A 19516-nucleotide genomic window follows, 5' to 3' on the forward strand; every position below is an offset into this window, starting at 1 on the left:
TATCAATTCCACCTTCACTTCACAATCATTTCATCAGCGCTTTCTATGGGTCAGCTACTGTGTTAAAACCTGGAGATAAAGCAGGGCCAGGGTGGCTCCGACGGTTAAGCCTCCAACTTCGGCTCGGGTCATGATCTCGCGGTCCGTGGGTTCGAGCCCCGCATCGGGCTCTGTGCTGACAGCTCAGAGGCTGGAGCCTGCTTCGATTCTGTGGCTCCCTCTCACTTCCCTGCCCACGCTCTGTCTCTCTCAAAAATAAATAAACGTTGAAAAGAGAAAGAGAGTCCTGGAGATAAAGTAACAGGTGTGGTGCACCCCTGACTTGCTAGGTGTTAGCCTCCAGGGAAACAGAGTACTCGACAGAAAAATCAAAGCTGTCCATGCACCAGGGTTCATGCTCTCCCGATTCCGTAAACGGGGGTGAATTGGGGTGCGGTTGTGGAGGCTCTTGGGCCGCTCCACGCATCTCTTCATGAAGACGTGAGTCCATTCTTCCACTGCGAGGCACTCCTCCCTGAAGGGGCACTGACTTCCTGTTCCTGTTAATGATTCTGCAGGTGCTCCCCCAACGAGGAAATTCGGCCTCGTTCCGCTTCACGACCAGGCAGCTGTGGGGGTCCCACAGGGCGGTGTTCTTACCTTATCCTGGGATCCAGCCCCAACATGTGTGTTCTCATTCTGACCCTCCCAGGTCACCCCGTGGCTGCCAGAAACCACGCGTCCCTGTTGTGCGTCGTTCCCCCAGAGTCGACCTTGTCATGACACAGGTGCTGTCGGGGGCCATGTCTGAACTGCGTGCCAAAACAACTAGCCCAGAAGGAACCTTCGGTCAATCTGGTTTGTCAGAAAGCCAAAAAATAAGACATGCGTTCGATAGAATTCATGGAAGGGTTGGTCTGTTTTATTTTTAGCTGAATTTAGTCTTGTTGGCTCGCGTATCTAGGCAAAGTTCTCGTCTCCTAGGGTTACAAGAGCTCACGTAGTCAACAGCCACCACAACAAAAATGTGTCCATTCCCCCCAGCCCCAAGACCTTCATCTTATCTCCATAACCACCGCGGAAAGCAGATGAGGGCAAGAACTGTGTCATCTTCTCCGTCGCACAGAGTAGGTGTGTATTTTTTTTTAATTTTTTTTAACGTTTATTTTTGAGACAGAGAGAGACAGAGCATGAACGGGGGAGGGTCAGAGAGAGGGAGACACAGAATCTGAAACAGGCTCCAGGCTCTGAGCTGTCCGCACAGAGCCCGATGCGGGGCTCGAACTCACGGACCATGAGATCATGACCTGAGCCGAAGTCGGCCGCTTAACCGACTGAGCCACCCAGGCGCCCCGAGTAGGTGTGTATTAATATGCATGCCAGTCAAGGCCCCTCCAGGAAAGAAATGACCTTACCCAAACAAAATCACGTGAGGAGAACGTGGCACAGGGGCAATTTGCAAAGGTGGAGGCAGGTGTACAGAAATGGTGGGAGATAGGGCAGCAACTCCAGGTAGTAACAGAACTCTGGCCAGGCCCGAAGGGGCATGATGGGGGGACGTGGAATGGAGAGACCGACAGTCAGCCATCTTTATCCAAGGAACACATCCACTATGTGTCTCATCCATAATAGCAGGAGAGCTGACAAACAGAACCCCAGCCTCATGCTCCTCCCTCCCTCCGGTCACCTTCCTGGAGTCCCCTGTGGCCAGACTCACCCGGAAGCCTGAGGGCACAGAGCCTGTGAATGTAACTCATACCTGTCAGCCTCCCCGAACACAGAAAAATCTAGAAGGATGGAAAGTAGAGCTGGAAGGACAGACAGAAGTTATCCAGCCCAGGACCGTGTCAAATCTAATTTCCAGGAGAGTTTGATTCCACTCCCTCCCTGGATCAGCATCTTACGTTTCAAGTTAGGCAGGTACGTGGACGCACAGACTCTTGAGCTTAGCCGAGCTTTGAAAGCACCAATCCCTCTGGGATGCAGAAAATGTCTCTCAAGTATCCCCAGCAACTGGCAGTCCATCCCCCTCTTGAATGCTTCTATTGATGGGAAGATCACTCCACGTCAAAGCATTTGAGGGCACTTGTAGTGAGCAGCCTCCCTTTTTCTAGTTTTGTCCTCCGAGGTCGTCACAAGTTTAAGCCCCCAGCTCCTTTTCCCAAGGAAGGATGTCTGAGCTTTAAAACACATCTTCGTGTGGGGTGAGAAGCTGTAAAGCTTGATCTGATCTCCCAGGCAAAGGCACAGGGGAGCCTATCTTGCCAAGAGGGCAGGGAAATCACTTCTCTCCTTGCACCCCAACGCAAACGCCTCTAAAATTCAGAGCATCCTAAAAATGAAGACGCTCCTATGAGCTCCCTGAGAACCAGGGCTGGGACCCTGTAGACAGACTGAATTGTCTTTCGGAGCTGCATGCTCCCCTTGGCAAGACAGAAGAACCCAATGGCGATGGCCCACGGCAGCCAGCGTCATTAAGGAAAACCTAGCAGCTAAAAATACCCGCCGCCAGCTCTGAGGACCACACCATCGCCAGTTCGTTATATTTCATCTTTTTAAAACTGCCAGCCTGCAGAACGCACTCCGCCTGGGAAGGACTGGGGCGTTTGCAGGAATCGGTGTAAAACGCAGACAGTAGTTTATTTGTTAGGCTGGTAACACGTGAGACACGGAGGAGAGATTTGTTTTCTGTAGCAGGAGGCGGATCCAGCCAGCTGGCAGTGTGCCTGAAACAAACAACCAAGAAACAACTAGATCTGTGTGAAACTTGGTGAGAAAGTTTTGAGTCGGTCGGGCAGGGAAGGGGCCGCCGGTGGAAGATAAAACGGGCCAGCAGAGAGGACAAAGAAGACTGTCGGTCGAGTTCTCTTACTGGTGTACTCACTGCATAGACGCACATATGGATTCCCTCCCTCCTTACCATCTCCCGCCCATTTTCGACTGTCACCACGTCGCTGAACCATGGAGAGCCCTGGACTTTGTCCTGTGTCTTTCTCACCAGTTTTAAGAGTTGAAATTAAATTTGCTGGGTCCCATCTCTTCTACTTCTAGTCAGTAGCTGCAAGCTTGGAAATATCAAGTTAGGACAATAAAGGAGCAATTTCGGTGGTCAGCCCACTGTTCGCTGTGTAAACTCAGATACCACAACAACACTGAGAGACACATTTTATTAGCCCATCTTTTGACTGTCTAAATATTTTAAAATTTACTTTCTATAAAATTCACTTTTTTTTTTCCTGTACGGCTAGTTCTAGGAGTTTTTATAAATGCAGCCAGTTGTGTAATCTCCACGGTGAAAATACAAAGTGCTTCTTTTGCCTCAAAACTTCCCCTTGTGCTAAACCTTTGTGGTCACATCCTCCCCCAACCCAGCCCTATCCCCTGGAAACTACTGCTTCTCTGTCCCTACAGTTCTGTCTTTTTAAAATGTCATATAAGTGAAATCATACAGCATATAGCCTCTTGAGTCTGTACCAGCCACGTTGTACAAGTTAAGTCAAAGGAAGTTCAGAGACGTTTAGCAACTTGTCCAGGGTCACACAGCCAGAAAAGCAGAGCAGAAATTTGAGAGCAAGCCCACTGATCCTAAATCTTACCCTCCTCCCCAGTGCTGAGCTGGAATTCTACCTGGCTTCTGTTTCCTCGGCTCCCTCATCAAGAATGGGGGTGGTGGCAGAGGGGTACAATGAAATCACCAACGCAAAAGAACTTAGGAAAATATAAAGGCCTTTGTGCAGGGCAGCGTTTCTCATTGTTTGTAACAGTCTTTGTCCCATGCCAAGTATTTGCAGGAGGGCCTTGAGCTTTCCAAATCTCCCTACTGAACTTGGTGGCATCCCTTTGAACCTGGCCGTATCAGTCTGTTTAAAGAAACGCACACACACACACACACACACACACACACACACACACACACTCCTTCTGCTAAGGTAAGAAGCACCTCAGGAAGTTAAAGGACCTGTCTTGACTGGAAAAAAAGAATCACTGTTTTCTACAAGCAGAGATTTAGCTAATGGGATTTGGGTTGTGCAGGGATGTTTTGGTCATCTGAAGGCATTTTTCTATTCTCAGGACATGAAAGTAAGTGCTATGAAATAAAATTTGACTTGACTCTTATGTCACAAGAAGTAAACATCATCTGCTGGCCTGATGGCTTGGATGCCTCTCTTTAAACTGCTTCTGCCAAAGGCTTTGAAATGTTTGCTTTCAGGCTGGATTCAACCATCAGAATATTTAGAGAAGCACATACGCCAAAGCCCACAGAGCAGATCCCTCTCTTGGTGAAGATAAACCTGCAAAGCTGTGGCTTTCTCGAAGCCACAGCAATAGGAGTTTGGTTCTGTCCCCCACCCCTGCTCCCTATAAATGTCATCAAAAGCAAAGGTCTTCTTCCTTTGTTACGGCTACAGATGGTACAGTTTTAGAAATAGGCCCAACCAAGGCTTATGAAATACGATAAAACCTTGGTTTGCGAGCATAATTTGCTCCGGAAACATGCTGGTAATCCAAAGCACTTGTACTTTGGAATTTCAAGCGAATTTCAAGAACCATTGGCTCAGTTGTGATGTGACTTTTGGCATCACATACTACGGGTATTGTAAGACGTGGCTCGTTTATCACCTTAAAATTTATCAGAAATGTTTTCTCATCTTGCAGAACGCTCATAAAACCAGTTCCTCACAATTCAAGGTTTTACTGTACCTGGAAGATCACTCTGTTCCGACATTGCCCTCTGGAGAAATGATGCAAACCACAGGTGCAATTTTAAGTTCTGTAGTAGACATATCTTCAAAAGCAAAAATAATAACAATAATAATAATTGCAATTCATTTTAATAATATATTTTAAACCAGCATATCCAAAATACATAATCCACATCCAGTTATTCGTGAGATTGGTTTTCTCATCCAAGAAAATGACAGTGATGTCTACTCACAGAGTAGGCGGGAGGATTAAGCGACATACTCTGACTAAAGTGCCTGACATGTGGTAAGCGGTCAATAAATGTGAGTTGTTTCTAGAAGCATCAGTATTATTCTTTTTACTGGTATCATAACTCTTACCGTGACTATTGAGAAATCAAACCTCACAAGTCTGTCTTTGGGTTTCTCGTGGAAAATGGAAACCAGAATCAGATTCACCACCTCCAAGGTCAAGGGGAATTAGGAAAAAGGCAATCAAAGGAATGAATCATGCTTTATAGCCCCTAAGCCTTTAAAACATTCTTTCCCTTGTGCTACTGTTCGAGAGTCACAGTTAGCCTGTAACGTGGAAAATGTTTTATCCTCTTTAGGGATGAGGAAAGTGAAACCCAGAGAAGTTAGGTAAGGTGCTTAAAGTTACCCAACCAGAGCAGGGTAGTCAGGACTTAACTACAGCGCTTTTATCCCCAGAGCTATTTTTCTAAGAGAACTCCAACCATTCGGAACCTCAGGTCTGCATCTGAATGCTGGTTCTGCCGCTCACCGTGTACGCTGGGCAAGTTGCCTGACCTTTCTGAGCTGGCTTTTCTCATCTGTAACTTGGTAAGATCTTGCGCGTGGGGCTGTGGGAAGGTTAAATGCAGTGGGTTCGTCGACTGAGTAGCAGAGCACTCCGCAAATAGTCACCTTACAGTCTGCGTTGGTTTCCTAAATCGGAACCCCTACCGGACTTGCAAGTTGGATATTGAGTTGGTTGGATATTGCTGTACACTTTGGGCAGAAACTGTCAGTGACCAGGGCTCGTAAGGCACCGCTTGTTTAGACGAGAAAAAAATCACTGAGGGTTGGGAGTGAGCGCTGGCGTCCTGCCTTTCCTGCCTGTTGATTGACTTCAGGGTGCCCATCTGGCTTCACATGCTTTTTTTTCTGTGAAGCCTTCCTCACCCTGCAAGATACCCTGAAGAGGCCTCATCTTGAAACCATCACTGCCATCCGGCTAGCAGACACAGTGCTTAGCTCTTCAGGGAAGGCATCATGGGGGAAAAAATGACCCCACATCAAGAGAAGTGTGGCTCCGAGTCTTAGCAGGGACACACATGGCCGCCTCCCATGGGACAGTTGTGGAGACTTCAATAAAAGTAAAGAGCTGTTTATAAAAGTGTGGGTATGGTTAAGGGAAACCAGCGAGCGGTGGGGTAGAGCCTTGTGCTTAGCTGCGGAGGGGCTGCGTCTGCTCAGGCTTGAAGGCGAGAGGAGACAGAGCCAGAATTTCACCGCAACTGGAGAGGGAGCTCTAACCAAACTTGGCTGACCGGAAGCACGGCCTTCAGTAGGAAGATGCAGCCACACTGTGGAGGAAGGAAAAGGGAGGAACGAGGAAGGAGGAAGGGAAGTAAGCGTGGTGACCTTACTCTCATATCTCCTGCCAGTGCCCCTGATGGGCCTGCATTCAACAGAAAGTCAGAGGGAAAGGGAGCCCGTTGGGGGAGTCCATAAAGATCAGCCTTCTGGAGCACAGAGCTTGGTAAAGAAGCGAATGGTACTGGAGGGACAGATGGACACTGTCCAGCACAAAGTTCTCATTTGGTTTGGATCTTGGAACTTTTCCTACTTGGCCGATTCTCCAGCCCCCAAATCTGGGGGGTGTTTTGGAAGAGAGCACAACCAACATAATACTCTTCAAATTCTACCCTCGTATGCTCTAACATGCTCACTGAGTTGAGCATGAGTTCTCTTCCTCCCCAACATCTTTCTTTCCGAGCGGCATTTTTCCAACACGCACACGATAGCAGCTCCAGAAAAGCGTGTTCAGTGTGTGACTTAAGCAACCACTGCCAAGAGGAGCGCCTGGGTGGCTCAGTCGGCTGGGCGTCCGACTTTGGCTCAGGTCATGATCTCACGGTCTGTGGGTTCGAGCCCCGCGTCGGGCTCTGTGCGGACAGCTTGGAGCCTGGAGCCTGCTTCGGATTCTGTGTCTCCCTCTCTCTCTCTGCCCCTCCCCTGCTTGCACTCTGTCTCTCTCTCTCTTATAAAAATAAATAAACATTAAAAAAAATTTTTTTAAATAAATAAATAAACCACTGCAAGAGAACCAAGGCTGACTAAGTCCTTTGATAGACCAGCCACCGTGCTCGGTGGTTAACACAGGTTACCCCTCAATCTGTGCCCTCGAGGATTCTGTCATCTAATAGGAAAAGGAGAAAACATGTTTGAAGCTCACCACTTCAACTGCAAACATAAATGTTACAAAGATAACATTATACTGGAAAATAGGGTTGGGTTTGGGGTTAGAAGTTTGGGAAATGGTTAGCACTCATCTGAAAGAAGTGATTTACACCAAGAAAAAGGATTTGATGGAAATCTGATGGAGATGGGCATGGTATTTCATATAGAGCAAGAGAGACTGTATTTGACACAAACTGAAATATTGGCCAAAATGTCTTAGTCCCTGGACCTGATTTTATTAAGGCTGTGTCTGATTTATTTCAAGCCCTTAAGGTAAGCAAGACGTTAAATCAAAATAAGGCAGTTGGAGCGCCTGGGTGGTTCAGTCGGGTAAGAGTTCGACTTCGGCTCAGGTCACCATCTCGCGCTTTGTGACTTCCAGCCCTGCATCTGGCTCTGTGCTGACAGCTCAGAACCTGGAACCTGCTTTGGATTCTGTGTCCCACGAAAGCAGCCCTAAAGACCTACACAGTTCCATCCCTGACCACACAGAGTATGAGACTGAACCCCACCTAGCCCCTCTGGGCCTGAATAAATTTGTATTCAGTGGTTGCAGTGGGCTAGGGCAGAAGAGGAACAGGAAAAGAGAGGGAATTGATCATCTGTCATCTTATAACCCCAAGAAAGGTAGATAAACTTCTTCACATTTCAACCAACTCTGGACACAGAACACATTTGGCTGCGATAACAAGGATACTCCGTGTAATAGAAGTTGGGATTTGGGGTAATTTCAAGTTGTAAAATGGGAAATCTCTCTTCTTCGTAAGTAATTCATTGACGAATCTCCTTACTAATTTTCATAAATTTTTCTGTGGATTGTACATCTAACACTCATGCAAGATTCTCGAAGTAACACGCATACAAAAGTGAATATATAATGAACTGTCAACCACCTTTTATTGCATCTTACAGAGATTTCTGCTGAATAACTTTTCAATAAATCTCTATCGTGTTTAGCTTTGAGGTCGGTTTTCTTTTTCCTTTGACACATTTTGTTTGACACAAACATCCTCATTTTTAACATAGCACTAACTTTTACTGCATTTTCCTCCATCACAAAATAATTCCTTCTTTATTAATTTACCCTTTTAACCATTTTTAAATATACCGTTCAGTGGCATTAAACACATTCATGATGGTATATAATCATCACCACTACCTCTTTTCCAAATCTTTCTCGTCATGCCCAATGGAAACGCTATACCCATCCCTCCCATGCCCACGGTCCCTGGAGAAAAATATTTTCTAAACATCATTTCATATTGACTACAAAATATTTCTTATATGGATATTCTGTTGTTTATTGAACCATTATTAGAACCGTGGACAATTATGTTGTTTCCACATTTCTCTTCTAAGGCAGCAGCAAGCACCTATATGCGTGCATGCTTCCGTTTGGTTCTCCTTTGTATCTGGTATTTAAATCTCTGCTGTGATATTCTAGATTTTCATTTGTGTCAACTGTGTTTGCAGTTGCTTGTTGGAGCATTTGTACAATACATGGTGTAAAGTCGGTATCACATAATTTTACATATATTCACATACATAATTCATGTACATGATATGTGATTATATAACATATAATTCATATACGTATTACTCTATCCTTGAAATAAACTCCTGGAAGTGAATTTACTGGGCAAATGTGAAGTATCTTAAAGCTTTAAAGTTCCTGACAAAATAGCTTTGTTAAATCTTTATTATTGGGGTGCCTGGGTGACTCAGTCCATTAAGTGCCCAACTTTGGCTCAGATCATGCTCTCAAGGTTGGTGGGCTCAAGCCCCACGTGGGGCTCTTTGCTGACAAAGCAGAACCTGCTTCGGGTTCTCTCTGTTTCCCTCTCTTTCTGCCCCTCCTCCACTCATGCTCTTGCACTCTTTCTCTCAAAATAAATAAATAAGCTTAAAAAAATCTTTATATTTATTATTAAAAAAGACTTTCACCAAATTCTCTCTAAACCGTTTATCACATTTAGTAGATAAATAAGAATTATATCTGATACTTATGATTTCTCTTACATAGCTTATCAATGAAGAATGTATTTCTTTTAAATGTTTATTAGCTATTTTGTATTTTGTAAATTATCAAGATATTTGGCTGTTTCTCTGCTTCAATTTTACTATGCATCTTATTCATTTATCTAGTTTAAGATTGATAGAGAATACTTACCTTTTGCCAGAGTTATTTGAGATAAATATTATCCCTCATTTGTTGTTGGATTATTATTTGTGATTTTTATAGCAAAATACAAAGTATGAAATGTTTATATGATATAATCTTTAACCTTTGGGATTGTTGTCTTTTGTTTTTACTTTTAAAAGCTCTTCCCCAAATGAAGAGTCAGTAATCACTTATTTTTTAGATATTTGTGGTTTAAGGGTTTTTTTCCCCCTCTTTAACTCTTAAGTATGCCCAGAATTCAGATGGAAGTTTTGTATCCAGTAAACTTTTTTTTAATAGCTAATTCACTGCCATCATATTATCTACTTGTTAAAAAGCTTCCCCACTAATTTGTGATAATGTCTTCAACATATAGGTCAGAATTCAGTGTGCTTGGTCTGCTTCACGCTACCCATTCTATTTGAGTGATTACATTTTTATTCCTATAGCAATGCCATACTGTTACAATCATTTCACTCATTTTTTTTAACTTGTAATCTTTTACTGTGGAGAATTTCAGGAATATGCAAAATAGACATGATTAAATTACAAAATCCTATGTGCTCATCATCCAGGTTCGGTGCTATATTTTTTTTAAAAGAGCACGGTGGCAAAGCCCAAAAGAAATGGCAAAGAAAAAGGAGAGCAGAGACTAATAACGTTCCCACACTGCGGCTTACTCAGTATGACTTAGTCTCTACCAACAAAATGAGTATAAAATCGTAAGATGTTAGGGAAAAAACTGTTGTTCCAAGAAACCTAGCTAAGGAGAGCCAGTGTCATTAAACAATATATATGAGGTTCTGATATTCCTACAAGCAGGACAAAGAGAACACCTAAGTCATATAAGAAGTATGTGAGTTCATAAGAAGTGATGAACCTTTTCTTTACATGAAATTCAAAGAGGAATGTTTTCTTTAAACATTGTTGAACAAAATGGACCATGTCTTCCAAAGTAGAATTGCAAAAGATAACAAAGCAAATTTTAGATTACTTTTCCTTTTCTCCACTTTGGATAAAAACCAAAGTCTGTTTTTCATCACCATCTTGAGCACATTTCCACCAAGAGCTAAAGTCATAGCCTCAAGGTATGTAGTTTTTCAAAGATGCCTAGAGAATCGAAGGTAATAAGTCACACGTTTTTAATTAATGATGCCTGTGTCATGATGAAAAGAGTGATAAATATAAATTTGTTCTTTCCTTAGAAAAAATAGGAGACTGATATACCTTGTTTTTGACCTGTTCTTCTCAAAGTGTGGCCTGAGGCTTTTTATGATAAGTGTTAACGAGTTGGAAAAAAAAAACACATGTTTTAAAGTTCTTGTTCCAGGTAATGTGGAATAAACACACTCTAGACTGTATCTCCCACCAAATGTAACTATAAAATCTGGACAGAAGGCGTAGAGCCGTTGTTGGAGGACTCTGAAACATGATTAGTAGCAGGTGAATTGGCGAAGATTAGAATTTAAAGCATTACCAGAATGGTTGTGGTACCAGCCCGAACACAGTGCAGCCTAAAACCCCAAAGAGAGCACAGAGGTGCACACAGAGCTCCAGGAGAACCCTAGTCCTGGCTTGAGAAGAGGGGACAGGAAACTTCTAACCCTGAGAGACTATGTGGGAATCCTCCATTTTGCCTTCTTTTTTTTTTCCTTCTCTTGTCTCTCTCTCACCCTTTCACCTCAGCAATCCCACGGTGGTAGTGACAGAAGCTGGCAGGAGCCAGAACCCTGAGGGAAGGACATCTTCCTCTCCTATAGTTGGAGATGTGATCCCAAGAGAGTGGGGCAAGCCCTCCATTGAATTTGGTGCCTTCTCTATCTTCTTGCCACTTGGGCCCAGACATGGGTACAGTCACAGATATGCAAGACAGAAAAAGTAAATGAAGCCCCAGCTATCAGGCCACAGGGCCAAAAAAGGAGCCCAAGGGAAGTGAAAAGTGCCAAACGCATCCAGCAGGGAAACTGAGAGAACAACTCTTAAAGTTGCTCCCTCTGAGCTGTCTCTGCTGGAGTCTGATCCTAATCAGCCAGCCAGCAACTATGAGAATTGAGCTAACGGATAGCCCATGGCCAAGGTCCCAAACGAATCACTGAGTGACACACAAGTGGGACAGATCCTAATAGGACTATCAAGACCTTGAAAATTGAAATGACACTGGAAACAGTGCCCACATTTTGGAATTTATGGTCTTAACCTCACCAGTTTGATTGCCTGCTAAAATAAAAATATCAACAATTTTCATCAGATTTAAACAAGACACAGATTTTTATAATATAATATTCAAAATGTTCAGAATACACTCCAAATTACTGAGTATACAAAGAATGAGAAAAACCTCAAACTGCATGGAAAAGCCAATCAGCAGACATCAACATGACAGTGACATATATATAGGAATTATCTGACAAAGACTTAACAGCAGCTATTATATAAATGTTCCAACAAGTAATCACAAACACACTTGAAATAAATGAAAAACAGAATGTCTCAGCAAAGAAATAGAAACTACTAAGAACCAAATGAAATTTTAGAACTAAAAAAACTCAATAACCAAAATTAAAAACTCATTGTATGGGATCAAAAGCAGATTGGAGATAACAGGAAAGAGTTGGTGTACTTGAAAATAGGTCAGTAGAAATTGTCTAATATGAACAATAGAAAAATATTTTTCTAAGCTAATAAAGCCCCAAGGACATGTGAACCACTAACAAGAGGTCTAACATTCATGGCATCAGAGTCCAAGGAGAGAAGGAGAAGGAATAATATGCTGAATAAGTACTTGAAGAATCAATGGCTGAAAACCCCAAGTTTGGCAAAAGACCTTTATCTACAACTACCCAAAGCAATCTACGTATCCAACCCAACCCCTATCAAAATAACACCAGTACTCTTCACAGCACTAGAACAAACAATCCTAAAATTTGTATGGCACCAGAAAAGACCCCAAATAGCCAAAGCAGTCCTGAAAAAGAAAAACAAAGCTGGAGGCATCACAATCCCGGACTTCAAGATGTATTACAAAGCTGTAATCATCAAGACAGAATGGTCCTGGCACAGAAATAGACACAGAGATCAATGTAACAGAACAGAGAACCCAGAAATGGACCCACAAAGGTATGGCCAACTAATCTTTGACAAAGCATGAAAGAATATACAATGGAATAACGACAGTCTCTTCAGCAAGTGGTGCTGGGAAAACTGGACAGCGACATGCAGAAATATGAACCTGGACCACTTTCTTACACCATACACAAAAATAAACTCAAAATGGCTAAGAGCCCTAAACATAAGACAGGAATCCATCAAAATCCTTGAGGTAAAAACAGGCAACAGCCTCTTTGACCTCAGCAACAGCAACTTCTTACTTGACATGTCCCCAGAGGCAAGGGAAACAAAAGTAAAAATGAACTATTGGGACCTCATCAAGGTAAAAAGTTTCTGCACAGCGAAGGAGACAATCAGCAAAACTAAAAGGCAACCAACAGAATGGGAGAAGATATATGCAAATGACATATCAGATAAAGGGTTAGTATCCAAAATCTTTAAGGAACTTACCAGACTCAACACCCACAAAACAAATAATCCAGTGAAAAAAACGGGCAAAAGACATAAATAGACACTTTTCCAAAGAAGACATCCAGATGGCTAATAGACACATGAAAAGATGCTCAACATCACTCATCATCAGGGAAACACAAATCAAAACCACATTGAGTTATCACCTCACACCTGTGAGAAAGGCTGAAATGAACAACACAGGTAACAACACGTGTTAACAAGGATGCAGAGAAAGAGGAACACTTTTGCACTGCTGGTGGGAATGCAAAGTGGTGCAGCCACTCTGGAAAACAGCATGGCGGTTCCTCAAGAAATTAAAAGTAGAACTACCCTACAACCCAGCAATTGCACTACTAGGTGTTTATCCAAAGGGTACAAAAATGCTGATTCGAAGGGGCACATGCATCCCAATGTTTATAGCATTGTTTATAGCATTATAGTGCTATCAACAATAGCCAAAGTATGGAAAGAGCCCAAATGTCCATTGACTGATAAATGGATAAAGAAGATGTGGTATGTATATTCAATGGAATATTACTTGGTGATCAAAAAGAATGAAATCTTGCCATTTGCAACAATGTGGATGGAGCTAGGGTGCATTATGCTGAGCAAAATAAGTCAGTCAGAGAAAGACAAATATCATAGGATTTCACTCACATGTGGAATTTAAGATACAAAACAGATGAACATAAGGCAAGGGAAGCAAAAATAATATAAATACAGGGAGGGGGACAAAACCCTTAAATGTAGAGAACAATCTGAAGGTTGCTGGAGGGGAAGTGCGTGGGCAGATGGGCTAAATGGGTAAGGGGCATTAAGGAAAACAATTGTGGGGATAAACTCTGGGTGTTATACATAGGGGATGAATCACTGGAATCTACTCCTGAAATCATTATTGCACTATATATGCTAACTAACTTGGATGTAAATTAAAAAATTAAAAAATATGTGTCTATTAAAAAAAAAGACCTTTATCTCCATATTCCAGAAGTGTGGCCAGCCCCAAACTGACTAAGTCCAAAGAAATTCAAGACCAAACATTACCAAACTACTACATTAGAGAGAATGGATTTTCAATGGAAATTTACTGAAAGCCACCAGAGGAAAACAATGCATCACCTACAGGCAATCAGTGAACCAAGTGACTGCACATTACTCATCAGAATACCACAGATGCTTGAAGAGAGTGTCACAACGTTTTTGAAGCCCTGAAAGTAAAGAAGTGCTAACCTAGAACTCTATATCCAGCGTAGAAATCCTTCAGCAATGAGGGTAAAATAAAGATATTCTTAGTAAAGAACAACTAACAGCAGAGTTGCTCTAATTTTTTTTTTTTTTTTTTTTTTTTTGCCAAAGGAAACACTTCAACAGAAGTGAAATGACTCCAGAAGGAAAAATTGGAACATCAGCAATGGAGGGAAAGCAACAGAAATAGTGAATAACTGAATAACATAAAGAACTGTCAGTTAAATTCTTTAAAATATTTGATGACTGAAAGGTAAAAATTTAACATTGTATACAGAGTTTTTAATGTATGAAGATATGACATATAACAACTGGAATGTAAAGAGAGGAATATAATGAGGCCTACCTGGTAATAAGTTGTCTCCATTGCACTCAAAGTGGTAAAATATTACTCGTAAATAAATTATGTGACATTAAATATATATATATATACTTTAATCATTAGGATAACCAGTTAAAACCTTTGTAAAGAGATATAGTCTAAATCACAATAAATAAATTAAATGATATTTACCCTGATGCAGAGGTCAACAGATTATGGGCCATTTCCATCCTACAACCTGTTTTTGTTTTGACTGCTATGCAAAATGTTTCCATATTTAAAGATTCTTTAAAAAGTGAATATGAAACAGAGGGAGAAAAAACATCAGGTTGTATATAGCCCACAAAGCCTAAAATATTTCTTATCTGCCCCTCTATAGAAAATATTTACTAACTCCTAAGAGAAATGAAAACATATTCACACAAAAATCTGAATATGAATGTTTATAGCAGCTCTGTTCATGATCACCAAAATCTTGAAGCAACTTAGGTGTCCTTCAACAGTGAGTAGATAAACTATGGCATATACATATAATGGAATATTATTCCATAATTTAAAAAAAATGAACTGGGGCACCTAGGTGGCTCAGTCAGTTAAGCGTCTGACTCTTGGTTTCTGCTCAACTCATGACCTCACAGTTTTGTGGGTTCAAGCTGACACGATGACAGTATGGAGACTGCATGGAATTCTGTGTCCCCCTCTCTCTGCCTCTCCCCAACTCACGCTGTCCTGTCCCTCTCAAAATAAATAAATAAACTTAAAAAAAAAAGAATGAACTATTGATACACACAATAGTATGGATGAATCTCAAAGGCTTTGTGTAAGGAGAAGGGAGGTGCTGTAGTGTCAGAGGAAGTCAACTAAAACAGAAAATCTAACTAAGTTCCAGAGTCTCATAATAACCAGTTATCCACCTTTAATCATAAACTGTTCATCATACCAAGAACCAGAAACATTTCAAACAGTGAAAAAGGACAATATAATCTGAAAACCAAGATGGCAGTAATGTTAAAATTATCTGATAAAGAATTTAAAGCAAACAAATAATCCAATTAAAAAATGAGCCGAATACTTGAATAGTCATTTCTACAAAAAAGGATATACAGATGGCCAACAGACACATGAAAAGATCTTCAACATCATCATCATCAAGGAAATGCAAATCAAAACTGTAATGAGATAGCACTCCAGAATGGCTAAAATCAAAAACAGGAAACAATAATGTTGGCAAGGGTGTGGATAAAAAGAAACCCTCAGGTACTGTTGGTGGGAATGCAAACTGATGCAACCACTGTGGAAAACAGTATGGAGGCTCCTCAGAAAGTTAAAAATAGAACTACTCTATCATCCAGCCAGCAATCACACTACTGGATATTTACCCCAAAAATGTAAAATCCCCAATTCAAAAGGATACATGCACCTCTGTTTATTGCAGCACTATTTATGATAGCCAAATGATGGAAGCAGCCCAAGTGTTCACTGCTAAATGGATAAAGATGTGGATTATGTACACAGTAGAATATTATTCAGCCATGAAAAAGAATGAAATCTTTCCATGTGCAACAATATGGATGGAGCTACAGAGTATAATGGTAAGTGAAATAAGTCAGAGAAAGACAGATACCAAATGATTTCACTCATCTCATATGTGGAATTTAAGAATCACAACAAATGTGTAAAAGAAAAAGAGAAAGAGAGACAAACCAAGAAACAGACTCTTAACTGTTGAGAACAAACTGACGGTTACCAGAGGAGAGGTGGGTGAGGGATAGGTGAAATAGATGAAAGGGATTAAAGAGTACTCTCATCAGGATGATCACTGAGTAAGGTGGAGAATTGTTGAGTCACTATATTGTACACCTGAAACTAATATAGCAGTGTATGTTAACGCTACTAGAATTAAAATTTAAAACATGGGGCACCTGGGTGGCTCAGTTGGTTAAGCATCGGACTCTCGATATCAGATCATAATCTTGCAGGCATGGGATCAAGCCCCACTTTGGGTTCGACACTGAGCCTGGAACCTGCTTGGGATTCCCTCTTGCTCTCTCTCTCCCCCTCCCCACTCATGCGCTCTCTCTTTCTCTCTCTCCCTCTCTCAAAATAAACATTTTAAAAACTTAAAGGAAAATAACTTAAGGCGTCCATCATAAAACTGGTTCAGTGAACAATCATGAACAGAATCAAAATAAATAAAAAATAGAACATCTCAGCTAAGAAGTAGAAGATAGAAGAACCAAATGAAAAGTTTAGAACTGAAAAATACAATAATCAAAATTATAAAACTTAGTGAATGAGTTAAATAGCAGAAGAGAGTGAACATAGGAAAGAATCGATGAACTGAAAGATAGAATAATGTTACCCAATCTAAGCAACAAAGAAAACAACGGACTGAAAAAACATGAACAGAGCCTCAGGAACCTGTGTTACTGTAACATTTGTGCTCTTGGAATTCTAGATGGAAGGAGAAAAAGGCAGGACTAAGAAGTACTTGAAGAATTAATGGTTGAAAGTTTCCCAGATTGGCAAATAAACCTTCAGACTCAAGAACCAAAGCAAATTCCAAATGAGATAAACTCAAAATCTATAAGACATGTCATGGTCAAACTTCTGCAAACAAACATAAAGAAATAATCATGGTACCAGCAAGAGAGAAATGACACCTCTGGGGGAAAACCCATCCGGCTGACAGTGTATTTCTTCTCAGCAACATCCATGGAGGCAAGAAGGAAGTGGAACATTTTCAAGTACTAAAAGAGAAAAATTGTCAACCCAGAATTTTATATTTCAGTAATAAAGGGACATCAAGACAATTCTCTTAGGAAAACAAAGAGGATTTTCCCTAAAAGAATGTCTTAAAAAAGTTCTCCCAACAGAAAGAAAATGATAAAGAAAAAAAACTCAGAATATCAGAAAAGAAGAAAGAAGACTAAACAAAAATATGGGTAAAAACATTAGACTTCTCTTCTCCTTTTGAGTTTCTTAAGTTATGTTTGATGATGGAAGCAAAAAATTATAATACTGTCTATTGTAGTTCTAAGTATTAGGAACTATTTTAAGATGATTAAAAACAAGGAAGGCTAACGGATATAAAGGGAGATAAATGTTCCACACTTCATTTAAACTGGTATATTGATGGCACCAGTAGATGGAGGAGTTACGTGTGTATATAATGTAATATCTAGAGCAACAAATTAAAATAGCTATTAAAATAAAAGGAAAATGTAAAAAAATATTAAGAATAACTTATAAAAGCTAAGAAATAGAAAATGGAGCAATGAAAAACAGAAAAAGCAGAAAAGAAAAATTTTAATGACAGGCTTAAGTCCTAATATATAAATAATTACATTAAATACAAATTATATCTATATTAGTTATAAAAATTATATATAGTGTATTGTATACAATTAAATTAAAAAATACACAAGACTGAGCTTGGCAGAGACAAAAACAATGAATAATGTGGACTTCAGAGCAAAGAAAATTACTGGAGTCCAAGAAAAAAGGGTCAAACCACCATGAAGACAGAGTAATACTAGGTTTGTTATGCACCAAACAACAGAGCTACAAAATATGGAAAGCCAGAAACCGATAGAATTGAAGGAGAAATAGACAAATATAAAATTAAATTTCAAGACTTAAGCATCCCTCTCTCAACATTTAATGGGACAACTAGGCAGGAAATCACTAAGGACATGGAAAAACTCAACAGTGCTATCAACCAGCAGCATCTAATTAACATTTTATAGAACATTCTACCCAATAACAGCAGATACACATTCTTTTCAAGGGCCCACAGAACATGTATCAAGAAGTGGTATCTCTTAGACCATACACCGAATACCAAGAAATTTAAAAGAATTGAAATCATGCAAAGCATGATCTGTGACCACAATGGAATCAACCTAGAAATCAATAAAAGAAAAATTAACAGGAAAATCACCAAAACTTGGAAACTACAGAACATACTTTTCAATAATCCATGGGTCAAAGAGGAAGTTTCAAGAGAAATTTGAAAAAACATAGTAGTGAATGAAAATAAAAACACAACATATCAAAATTTGTTAGACACAGCTAAGGCAGTGCTGAGAGGCAAATTTATAGTAGTAAATATATATAAAGAGGGAAAATCTTATATAAAGAATCTAAATTACCACCTGAAGGTCCAAAAAAAAGAAAAAAATAAGCCTAAAGGAAGAAGAAGGAAAGAAATAATAAAGGATCAGGGCTCAATGAAATTGAAAACAGAAAAACAATTCTTGGAGAAAAATGTATGAAAAAAGAACTATTTTTTTTCTTAAAAGATCGATAAAATTGACAAACCTTAAGCAATAGTGACAAAGAAAAAGAAGACATGAATTATCAATATCAGGAATGAAATAAGGCCATCACTACAGACTCTGCAGACCTCAAAACAATTACAAGTGAACAGTGTAAACAACTCTACACACAAATATAACAACTTGGATGAAATGGACCAGTTCTTCAAAAGGCACAAACTACAACTCAGTATAAAAAGGATCATTTGAAGGGCTGTAAAAAAAAAAATTGTTAATCACATTTGTAATGTAAAAACTTCCAAAACCATACAACATGACCAAGTGGAGCTTATTTCCAGGTGCAAGGTTGGTTCAGTTTTCAAAAGCCACTTACTGTAATCCAAGATATTAACAACCTAAAGAAGAAAATCATGATCACATCAATTGATGCAGAAAAGACATTGACAAAATTCAATACCTACCATGGGAAAAACTCTCAGAGAAATAGAAATGAAACTTCTTCAACTCAGCAAAGAACATGTACAAAAAACCTACAGCTGGCATTATATTTAATAGCAAAAGACTGAGTACTTTGTCCCTAAGAGCAGGAACAAGGGAAGGATTCTCATTCTTGCCACTCTTAGTTAACATAGTGCTGTAAGTTCCAGCCAGTGCAGTAATGAAAGAAAAGGAATGCAAATCAGAAAGAGGAAGTACAACTGTTTCTCTTTACAGGTGACATGATTGTCTCACAGAAAATCTCAAGGAATCTACAAAAAAACTTCTAGAACTAATAAGTGAGTTCAGCAAGGTCACAGCGTACAAAATAAACATATAAAAA

At 40.3% G+C, this 19516-nt stretch overlaps 1 long non-coding RNA gene across 3 annotated transcripts in view; it reads left to right on the plus strand.

Annotated features, from left to right (window-relative positions):
- The first annotated feature begins 13929 nt into the window (after positions 1-13929).
- LOC113593592 (uncharacterized) overlaps positions 13930-19516 on the plus strand; it is a 138074-nt gene continuing 132487 nt past the window's right edge. Inside the window, exon 1 of one of the 3 annotated variants that reach the window (XR_008297059.1) lies at positions 13930-14283. This is a non-coding gene — a long non-coding RNA (uncharacterized LOC113593592). The remainder of the gene's footprint in view (positions 14284-19516) is intronic. The other 2 variants (XR_008297060.1, XR_003413874.2) reach the window with 2 other exon arrangements.

Source organism: Acinonyx jubatus, chromosome A2 (genome assembly GCF_027475565.1).
Source record: "Acinonyx jubatus isolate Ajub_Pintada_27869175 chromosome A2, VMU_Ajub_asm_v1.0, whole genome shotgun sequence".
NCBI lineage: Eukaryota > Metazoa > Chordata > Mammalia > Carnivora > Felidae > Acinonyx > Acinonyx jubatus.